The sequence below is a fragment of the Boleophthalmus pectinirostris genome, unplaced genomic scaffold, assembly GCF_026225935.1.
Source record: "Boleophthalmus pectinirostris isolate CB_2022bp ecotype Guang Dong unplaced genomic scaffold, ASM2622593v1 HiC_scaffold_8, whole genome shotgun sequence".
Classification (NCBI taxonomy): domain Eukaryota; kingdom Metazoa; phylum Chordata; class Actinopteri; order Gobiiformes; family Gobiidae; genus Boleophthalmus; species Boleophthalmus pectinirostris.
The window spans coordinates 19,518,157-19,528,780 of record NW_026571515.1 but is presented as its reverse complement, the minus strand read 5'-3'; the positions used below and the strand labels follow the sequence as shown (position 1 = coordinate 19,528,780).

The 10,624-nt window shown below is 39.9% G+C and overlaps 1 pseudogene; it reads left to right on the top strand.

The window, feature by feature from the left end:
• Positions 1 to 10,267: 10,267 nt before the first annotated feature.
• LOC129412489 (5S ribosomal RNA) lies at positions 10,268 to 10,384 on the top strand (annotated as a pseudogene).
• Positions 10,385 to 10,624: the final 240 nt, after the last annotated feature.

The following is a 10,624-nucleotide window of genomic DNA, read 5'->3' as shown; positions in this document are numbered from 1 at the left end:
CGCCTCTTGTCCTTATTTAGAATGTGTGCATTGTTAGTACGTTATTATTTGATCAAAGTCTTATTCATTTAAAAATCTAAATATTGGTTTCCATCATTATACTTTTTGACGGATGATCTGCCAAAATAGAAAGACTACACTGGGACGTTTGTTTTTGCTTTTACTGTTAGTCACCAGCAGAGGGCAGTACGATACAACAACACTGTGACAATGAGACTAGCCTTTGAGAGCAGTATTTTAAGCAAATGTCATCTAAAAATAAACAACAATTCCATATTATTAAATTCTATGTAAATAAATCATGTAATTGTTATAGTTCCCTAAGTAGGGCTTGCAAATTTAATTGAGGTTTATTTATATTTTTACATTTACATTGTATTTAATCTGTTGTTGTTGTTGCTTTTTTTGTTTCGTTTAATTTCTAAAAAAAACAACAACAATATCTTAGAAAACTCAGATGATATAGCACAACAAACTACTAAAATAAATATAATTAAACCTGAATCTTTGAAACTATAAAGTCAGGGGTGTCAAACTCAAATTCACACAGGGCAAAATTAAAAACTGGGACTAAGTCGTGGGCCAAACTGAGTATTTATTGAAAAATTTCAACAACATCTGCATGTTTTCTGTTCTTTCGAGAAATGTAATGTTAAACCTTTTCTTATTAAAATAAATGTTTAATAATAGTTTTGCTTCTTTGAATCTAGAACAAGCATAATATAAAATAATAACATTTTAAATAAATAATGTCTCTATAGTCTATCTGTAGCCAGCGGGCCAGCTCTAATACACATGTGATATGATCTCGTGGCCCAAATATAATTGTATCGTGGGCCAAATTTGCTCCCCGGGCCTGAGTTTGACACGTTTGCATTAAATAATTACAGACCTAATTTTCATTGTGCATGAGTCCAGAGCCTCCTCATATACAGCACAAAGGTTTATGCTCTTGCCATTTATTTTTATATACTTTATTCAAATTACTATATCAAATTACTTCAGTCACAACAATAACTTGAGTTATAATATATTTTTGGTTGATTTTGTTAGACATTATTAAATTGCTTTTCTGACTCTTGCAGTATTTTCAAGTAAATATATAGAAATATGATTAAATATTCTTAATAGTAGTCTATTCTGTCATTTTGCAGCACTGCAAAAAAACAAAACACAGTACTGAAACCAAACCATAAAGCAGAATTACCCCAAAATCTATTCTAAATGTGCAATATTTAAAAAGAAAAAAAATATGAGCTGCAATAAATAAACAGCATGCAACTCTTTAGTAGTTCTTTAGTATCTATAATGAGTCATAGAAGTTAATATTTCAACCCTCTACAGCTTAAATCTCAGAACAGAACAGAAAAATAACCAAAGATTTCCAACTAATGCACAAAAAATAATAATACAATGAATTGACCCTCAAAAAGTCTTTATTGTGACAAGCCTGCAGACTCTTGTATAGTAAACAATTGTAACTGTTTTTGTAAGCATGTGACAACAGGCTAGTGGTGCCTAATTAAATGGTTACAACTCGCCCACAAAAGAATGCACTTGTAATAACTTCACCCTGAGTCCTGCACCAACAGTTCGCCATTGTTGGCCTGACCTGCTCCGCTCACTTTAAACCTGATGCCCTTCCTCCTGCACAGATAAGATCACAGCTGTTACGGACCAAGTGGTGGGGCTTAACCTTTACTAACTCAGTTCAAAGTGGAGGGCTTAGGAGTCTGAAAGTGGGATGAGCCTAGAAAAGATTTGTTGTTTTTGTTACTGAAGTGAGAGACGCGAGGGGACATCCGTGACTAAAGAGGAGGAGTGAGTTGTGATTGGAGTCACTGGACCTGCATTAGTTCAATCTACTTCATGTGACCTTCATAAGACATGTATGCGGCGTTTGTGAGGGTAGACTAGGTAAATGGGTGAGATGCTTGGATGAGCAGATAGAGAAAATGTTTGTACACTCCATGAAATTTAGTACAAAAGAGGGCTAGCTACCTGATTTGAGATTCTAATTTACAATAGATTACAAGGCTGTGGAGCAAGTTACAATGCTATCACGATCTCACAGTTAAATGCACACTCAAAATCTTTTCAAAAGCAAAGCAAACATAACCTACATATCTATCATTTCTTTCTGATCATTTCTAATTACTCGCATCACATTTAGCAGTTTACTTGTCACGTAAATAATCTTAAAGGTCCAGAAAGCAGATTTTAATCAGATTTTGGTGCATGTGATCAAGGCCACAGTTTGCATCTTGAATATATATTTTTTTAAACTCACTATACCTATGATCATGACCTTTGGCTATAATCAAAAGGACAAGACTGTGGGTTGAAGTGGGTTGAAATTAGTTTCCTTCACATAGTGGCTGGATGTTCTTTCAGGATGAGGAGCTCAGTCACATGATAGGAGTTCAGAGTAGAGCCACTGCTCCTCCAGGTCGAGGTTGAGGCCATGTGTTCCATGAAAAGATGACACTTATCTATTTTACTTTATTGTAATTCACCTCGGGAGGTGTTCCGGGCATGTCCCACCGGGAGGAGGCCCCGGGGAAGACCCAGGACACGCTGGAAGGACTATGTCTCTCGGCTGGCCTGGGAACGTCTCGGGATTCCCCTGGAGGAGCTGGAGGACGTGTCTGGGATGAGGGAAGTCTGGGAGTCCCTGCTTAGGCTGCTGCCCCCGCGACCCAGCCCCGGATAAGCGGATGAAAATGGATGGATGGATGGATGGATGTAATTCAATAAAGGTAAGATAAAGATAAATTGAATGTCACTGTGAATCATTACGGGCAATGCAATAACATCTCCATAGTAGTTCCCCTGAAAAGTTGCATACTGCACTGTAAATGTATTACAGTAGTCACAATACTTTTTCTTTGCTTCTTTACTTTTTGTACTTTGTAACTTGAAAACAATTTAAGAATATTTTACATCTTGGATTAATACCTAAAAACCTAATAATACTCACAGGGAAGTACATAGCTCCTTTTGGTGTGCAGTGGCTGGGTGTTCTGTTAGGATGAGGAGCTCAGTCACATGAGAGGAATTCAGAGTAGAGCCACTGCTCCTCCAGGTCGAGGTCGAGACCATCTGTTCCCTGGAGTGGTGGTCTTAAAAAAAGAAGAAGAAAAAAAACAGTAGGAGGTCCTGGAGAAGACCCAGGACATGCTGAAGGGACTGAATGTCTCTTGGCTGGCCTGGGAACGCCTCATGAAGCCCCCAGAGGAGCTGGAGGAAGTGTCTGGTCCCGGATAAGCGGAAGAAGATGGATGGATGAATGGATGGGAAATCACTTTACATTTAACATAAGCCAGAAATCGGTCCAGTTCCTGTTCCAATTGATTCAGATTTTGATTTATAGGGTTTTTATTTTTGACATTTTTTTGACATAAGGGCTGTGGACAGGGGACAGTAGATGAAAACAACATGTACAGACCTCTCAAGATCCAAATATAGGGTAACACAGGACAGTTCAAACATGTATGGATCAATAAAAATGTGTTATCTTATTAGGTTATTTTTTTTCAGACCAAGTGTTTGTTTTCATACATGACAGTTTCGAGTGCTCACTAGTGGTCTTGAGCTCTGGGTAATGACCGAAAGGACAAGATCGTGGATACAAGCGCTCGAAATGAGTTTCCTCCGCAGCGTGGCTGGGCGCTCCCTTAGAGATAGGGTGAGGAGCTCAGTCACACCGGAGGAGCTCGGAGTAGAGCCGCTGCCTCCACGTTGAGAGGAGCCAGTTGAGGTGGCTCGGGCATCTGTTTCGGATGCCTCCTGGACACGCTGGAGGGACTATGTCTCTCGACTGGCATGGGAACGTCTCGGGATCCCCCTGGAAGAGCTGGAGGACGTGTGTGTGGAGAGGGAAGTCTGGGAGGCCCTCCTCAGACTGTTGCCTCCGCGACCCGACCTTGGATAAGCGGAAGAAAATGGATGGATGGACTAGCGGTCTTCCTCAGAGTGGTCACGTGATGTTGCAGTGATGTGTCCGGTCAGCTGATTTATACAAAATAGAACCAGAGCATGAATTTAATGTCACATATGAACCCTGCAATAAAACACACATCGGGGAAACAGGGAGCCCATTCAGTCCACGAAAAAAGGAACATAGAACAGAATGCGAGAAGGAAACAGCGAAGGCAAAACACAAGCAACAAAACACAAAGCAGAACAGGAACAACTCCAGTTGGCCATCTCTGACCACTGTAAAAGACAAAACCACATTATGGACTGGGACGGAGCCAACATTATTGGGACAGAGGAAAACAAACACCGTCGCTGGATTAAAGAGGCAAATGAAATACGGAAACGTGCCCACAGGACTATAAACCAGGACGAAGGAGCTTTTTTGCTCTCACACACCTGGGATACTGTCCTGAGGAAGTTGGACTGCAGATGGCGCTGTCGTGTTGTCTCCATCAGTAGGAAGACAGCGCCAAAACCTGTTTAAATCAGCTGAGCGGACACGTCACAACAACATCACGTGACCACTCTAAGGAGGGCCACTAGTGAGCAGACGAAACTGTCAGGTATGGAAACAAACTCCTGATCTGAAAAAAGAAGGTATTTTAGTTTGTATTACAGCTCATAGTAGTTGTACAGCTGCTTTCTAATGCCTGAAATCAACATAGTTCTGTTATCTCCAAAAAACAAAACCAAAAAACATATTATTTGCGACAAACCAGGTGTTTAAGTGTCTGTTACCAATGAGGTCTTGTATCTTTATGGGAAACTGTAGCAGACATGCACAGACACTTAGAGCTTTTTTATATTTAGTCACCTCTTACTCATCATTTTTACTGGAATATTGTGTAATGATCAGGATCGCTCAGCTGATTCAGGCTCAGAAAAGAATACTGGAAGCAAAAAGTGGAAAAGTTCGTAAGTGAAATTTCTGGGTAGTACATTTTTAGAGCAGTGATTGAAGTAGAGTTGTAGTAGAAAGTGTTGAGAAGTAACAAAACACATGTACTGGAGATACGGAGGCCTCTTCACAATACAAATTTGACTATCTCTATTCTGGTAAAGTTACTCTTTCATTTGGTTGTATACAGTTACTTTCCAAAAGTCTTAAAGTTTCCCAAAGACTGAGTCGTGACCCTCAGGTGGGTTGCAAGAGATTTTTTTGGGTCGCAGTGATCTGCATGTAGATCTGCAATATATATAGCTCTGACACATGAAAGAGCTCTTGACAATTTTGTTCCAATATGGCTGGTTCAATTGAATGCTGAAAAGAAAAAGAAATGGGCTACATTTAATGTCCAAATAGGCGACTTATGGATCCTTTCATTGCTGGTGCAGTGACTGTTTTTCATTGTTTAAAACTTGAGTAATACTAATTATTCAGAGACACAATCACTCAGTTAATAATAAAATATTCTCATTAATGTTCAATAATGGTCACCACCTTTAGTTTAGATTTATATTCACGAATAACGTCCATTGTCTTGGGTCACGAAGGTTTGTCACTTTTAAAATATGGATCTGCAGAAAAAAAGTTTGGGAAACACTGGTCTAAAGAATAAATGGCGGCATTTGATCACACAATTTTGGGTTCAAACTGTAATTAGAGAGACAAACAGAAAATGTGCGATTTTTCTTTCTATGATTAATGAAAACTAAATGCATGAAATAAAGCGGTTTAATCCTCTGCTGTGTTTACATATATATTATAGTGTAACTTAAAACTTAAGCTATGTATCTTTTTCTGGTGGATTTTTCACCACCAGCTTGTCTCCATGAAGATGTTTTTAGTACTTTGTCCGAAATATTCCACAGTATGACATTAAAGTTTTATCTTCATGTAGACAAACCACTGACACTTATCCATCTTACTTTATTGTAATTCAATAAATGTAAGATAAAGATAAATTGAATGCTACTGTGAATCGTTACGGGCAATGTAATAATATATCCGTGGTAGTTCAGCAGAAAAGTTGCACCTTAAATGTATTCAAAGTAGTTAGAATACTATTTCTTGTTTTTTTTAGTTTATGGACTTTGTAACTTGAAAATAATTTAAGCATATTTTACATCTTGGATTAGTATGAGTCATTCAACCTAATAATACTCACATGGAAGTACATAGCTCCTTTTTGGTTTGGATTTTTTTCTGTAAGACATTCCTCATTCCAGCAGCCAAACGCACACACAGCTGCTCCAACACATGGAGGAAAGACATGAGAGTCTGATATTAAGTGTAATATTTATGTCCCACACTCATTATTCGGATATAAATCTGAGCGCAGACACTGGGCCAGAGCGAGCACATGTGTCACCGTCTTTCAAATTAATTCGAGCGGCATTCAGAGGAAATCCAAACACAAATACCCCATGTTACATAGAAAAGCTATTGCGATAGGGTTTCATCTCCAAATAATTTCTTTTGAATTGTTGATTGGCAACAGTGCATTCATTTTTCCCTGGGGGTGTGACGCTAACTGTAGACACTGTTCTCTCGGAAACACTCTTACTCAAGTTAGTTTAACCACAGTGTTGTTTTATTGTAACCTGACTGAAAGGAGCTGACTAAACTGGAACTACAACTGATTTGTGCTGCTAAACCTTACACATAAAATTATAGTCACAAACTTATCTAGCGTTATCCAGCAGTTTCACGGTTTGTCACACTTTTTGTTGAAATTCAAACTCCTAAACAGGACCATGTTCACTCGTATTCATCACAAACTCTTGAAAATGTGTTGTTTAAATCCATTTTATATTTTAATTGAGTTTTCAAACAACATAAAATGTTTTGACAGTGTTTGCCAATTTGTGTATTGTGTCACCATGGTAACTACCGATCATTCCACTGTATAGACATAGGCTACATGTAGAACACCCCCAGAGTGATGCCACTACAAAATATCAATAAAGACTGAATGACCAAAAAGATGAAGATTTAATAGATGCAGCTGTTAATGTTTAGCTTTGTATGATTTAAGTGTTGTATTACTTATTACTGTGTGTTTTCTGGAATGCTCCATAGTATGGCATTAAACATGTTGATATCTAGCACTTATTTCATAGCAGGTGTTATGAGATGCCTAAAAAAAATGTTCCTTCTAACTGTGAGCAGACTTAACCAAACCTTAACCAAACCACATTACCCAGAGCTGAGTCAAGAGAAAGCAAAGATATTCAGTTCTCCAGACTCCAACTCCCCAACACTTCCCCTGAGACCTCACACCCGATCCAACTGCTTAATTTCATTGTGACAAAGCAGCAACTCTACTCTGAGCTCCACCCAAATCACAAAGACTACTTATTTTTGGTCAGATTATTAAATATGTACGACCCATCCTAAAACTTGTTTTTTGATGTCACTGGTAAAGGCGCTGTAGTCTTCTCTAAAACCTTCACTGCAGTACATGCATACACACTACTATGGCTACATCCACACGACAACGCTGCTGGATTTTTTGTTTTTTGCGGGTTGAAAAAAATTTGCGTCCACACACATGTCGGATCAATAAATATTCACGTCCAGACGACAACGGAGCACTGACTGAAAACTATGTAATACATATGCCACACCTGTATGTGGGGCTGTAAGCAGGATACAGCCAGAGTCACTGGACACACAATACTACAAAGAGTGCGCATAAAGTCCTTCCTCCTCCGCAACAAACAAATATACAGGGTCGCGATATCATCATTTCCAAAAGCTGCGGTTTGCTTGTCCACACGACAATGCAATGTCAGGGTTCTCAGATTTCAGTTCTCAGACTTTTTTGCCCACCTGAAACGCTGGCTCCGTGTGGATGAAAGGCCAAAATGAATAAAAACTTTAACCGTTTCGACCAAAAAACGTATGTAACTTGTGTGATCTCCATAGAGCTGTTCATGCTCGGCCCAGAATGCTCCAAAATATGTCATTAACTTATCTATTATAGGTGTTTTAATGCTCAAATACCTTGAAAAACATATATTCTTACTGCATTCTGACCTATTACATTGCCTGGTGGCGTCATCTACTTGTCTCCATGAAAAAAGTTTAATACCACACTGTGGAGCATTCTACTCCACGAACACAAGTAGATGATGAACCCTCTTCCAGAAAAGTTACAAAGCACAATTTTAAACCACGTCAACTGGCAACAGATAATGTTAAAGGTGCACTGTGTAACTTTTCTGGAGAGGGTTGACAATTCCACGGAGATGTTAATGCTTTGGTTTAAATTGTTCACAGTATGACATTAAACTAATCTATATTCAACTACAGCTGTTATTTACTGCTCAAAAATAAGGTAGAAAAACAAAACAAAACAAATTCTTACTGTGAATGGGGTCGCCTCTCCACAAATCTAACCTGTAATTTGGCTCGCAAGTCTCCATGGACATTTTTAAGTTTATGGCCCTACTGTGGAACATTTTAGTCAGCCACCAATTGTGCAAGTTCTTCCACTTAAAAAGATGAGAGAGGCCTATAATTTTCACCATAGGTACATTTCAACTATGAGAGAAAACAAGAAAAATAAGTATTTGGTCAATAAAAAAGTTCATCTCAATACTTTGTTATATATCTTTTTTTGGCAGTGACAGAGGTCAAACGTTTTCTGTAAGTCTTCACAATGTTTTCACACACTTGCTGGTATTTTGGCCCATTCCTCCATGCAGATCTCCCCTAGAGCAGTGACGTTTTAGGGCTGTCACTGGCCAACACGGACTTTCAGCTCCCTCCAAAGATTTTCTATGGGGTTGAGATCTGGAAACTGGCTAGGCCACTCCAGGACCTTGAAATGGTCCTTGGTTGCCTGGGCGATGTGTTTGGGATCATTATCATGCTGAAAGACCAAGCCATGTTTCATCTTCAGTGCCCTTGCTGATGGAAGGAGGTTTTCACTCAAAATCTCACAATACATGGCCCCATTCATTCTTTCCTTTACACGGATCAGTTGTCCTGATCCTTTTGCAGAAAAACAGCGCCAAAGCATGATGTTTCCACCCCCATGCTGCACAGTAGGTCTGGTGTTCTTTGGATGCAACTCAGCATTCTTTCTCCTCCAAATACGATGAGTTGAGTTTTTATCAAAAAGTTCTATTTTGGTTTCATCTGACCATAGGACATTCTCCCAATCCTCTTATGGATCATCCAAATGCTCTCTAGCAGACTTCACGCAGGCCTGGACCTGTCCTGGCTTAAGCAGAGGGACATGTCTGGCACTGCAGGATTTGAAGCCCTGGCGGCGTAGTGTGTTACTGATGGTACCCTTTGTTACTTTGGTCCCAGCTCTCTGCACTGCATTCACTAGGTCCACCCGTGTGGTTCTGGGATTTTTGCTCACCGTTCTTGTCATCATTTTGATCCCACGGGGTGAGATCTTGCATGGAGCCCCAGATCAAGGGAGATTATCAGTGATCTTGTATGTCTTCCATTTTCTAATAATTACTCCCACAGCTGATTTCTTCACACCAAGCTGCTTACCTATTGCAGATTCAGCCTTCCCCTACAGTTTAGTTTGTGGTGTCCTTTGACAGCCCTTTGGTCTTGGCCATAGTGGAGTTTGGAGTGTGACTGTTTGAGGTTGTGGACAGGTGTCTTTTATGCTGATAACCAATTCAAAAAGGTTCCATTAATACAGGGAATGAGTGGAGGACAGAGGATCCTCTTAAAGAAGAAGTTCCAGGTCTGTGAGAGCCACAAATCTTGCATGTTTGTAGGTGACCAAATTCTTACTTTACCGAGGAATTTACCAATTAATTGATTAAAAATCCTACAATGTGATTTCCTGGATTCTTTCCCCCCATTTTGTTTCTCATAGTTGAGGTGTACCTATGATGAAAATTACAGGCCTCTTTCATCTTTTTAAGTGGGAGATCTTGCACAATTGGTGGCTGACTAAATACTTTTTTGCCCCACTGTACATCCTTGCTGTTAGTGGAGTCGTTCTCCACAAATCTAACCTGTAATTTGACTTGTAAGTCTCCATGGACATTCTTAAGTTTATGAGACAAGCAAGTGACGGACCTTCCAGCGGACAAGTTACACAGTGTACACATTTCATTTCTTTGGAGGTTGTTCTGGGCTCTTTGGTTACCATTCCTATGATCCATCTCTTCAAGTTGTCATAAATTTTCTTCTTGCAGCCACATCCAGGGAGGTTGGCTACAGTCCTGTGGACCTTAAACTTCTGAATAACATGTGCAACTGTAATCACAGGAACATCAAGCTGCTTGGAGACGGTCTTATTGCCTTTATCTTTAATCTGCTTGTCTATCATTTTCTTTCTAGTCTCCTGACACAGTTCTCTTCTGAGGCCATACCAGCTTGTCAAAGCCTGATCCCGTCAGATCTCAGAAGCTAAGCAGGCTGGGCCTGGGTAGTACTTGGATGGGAGACCACTAGGAATTCCAGGTGCCACAGTGGGGCGCCAGTTGCAAAAAAAACTGTTGTTGTGTCCTTAGGCAAGACACTTCACCCACATTGCCTAGTATGAAAGTGGTGTGAGCGTGAGTGATGGTGGTGGTCGGAGGGACCGATGGCACAGATTGGCAGCCTTGCTTCCGTCAGTGTGCCCCAGGGCAGCTGTGGCTACAGTAGTAGCTTACCACCACTGAGTGTGGAGTGACTGAATAATGAACTGTATAGCGCATTGGGTATCAATCT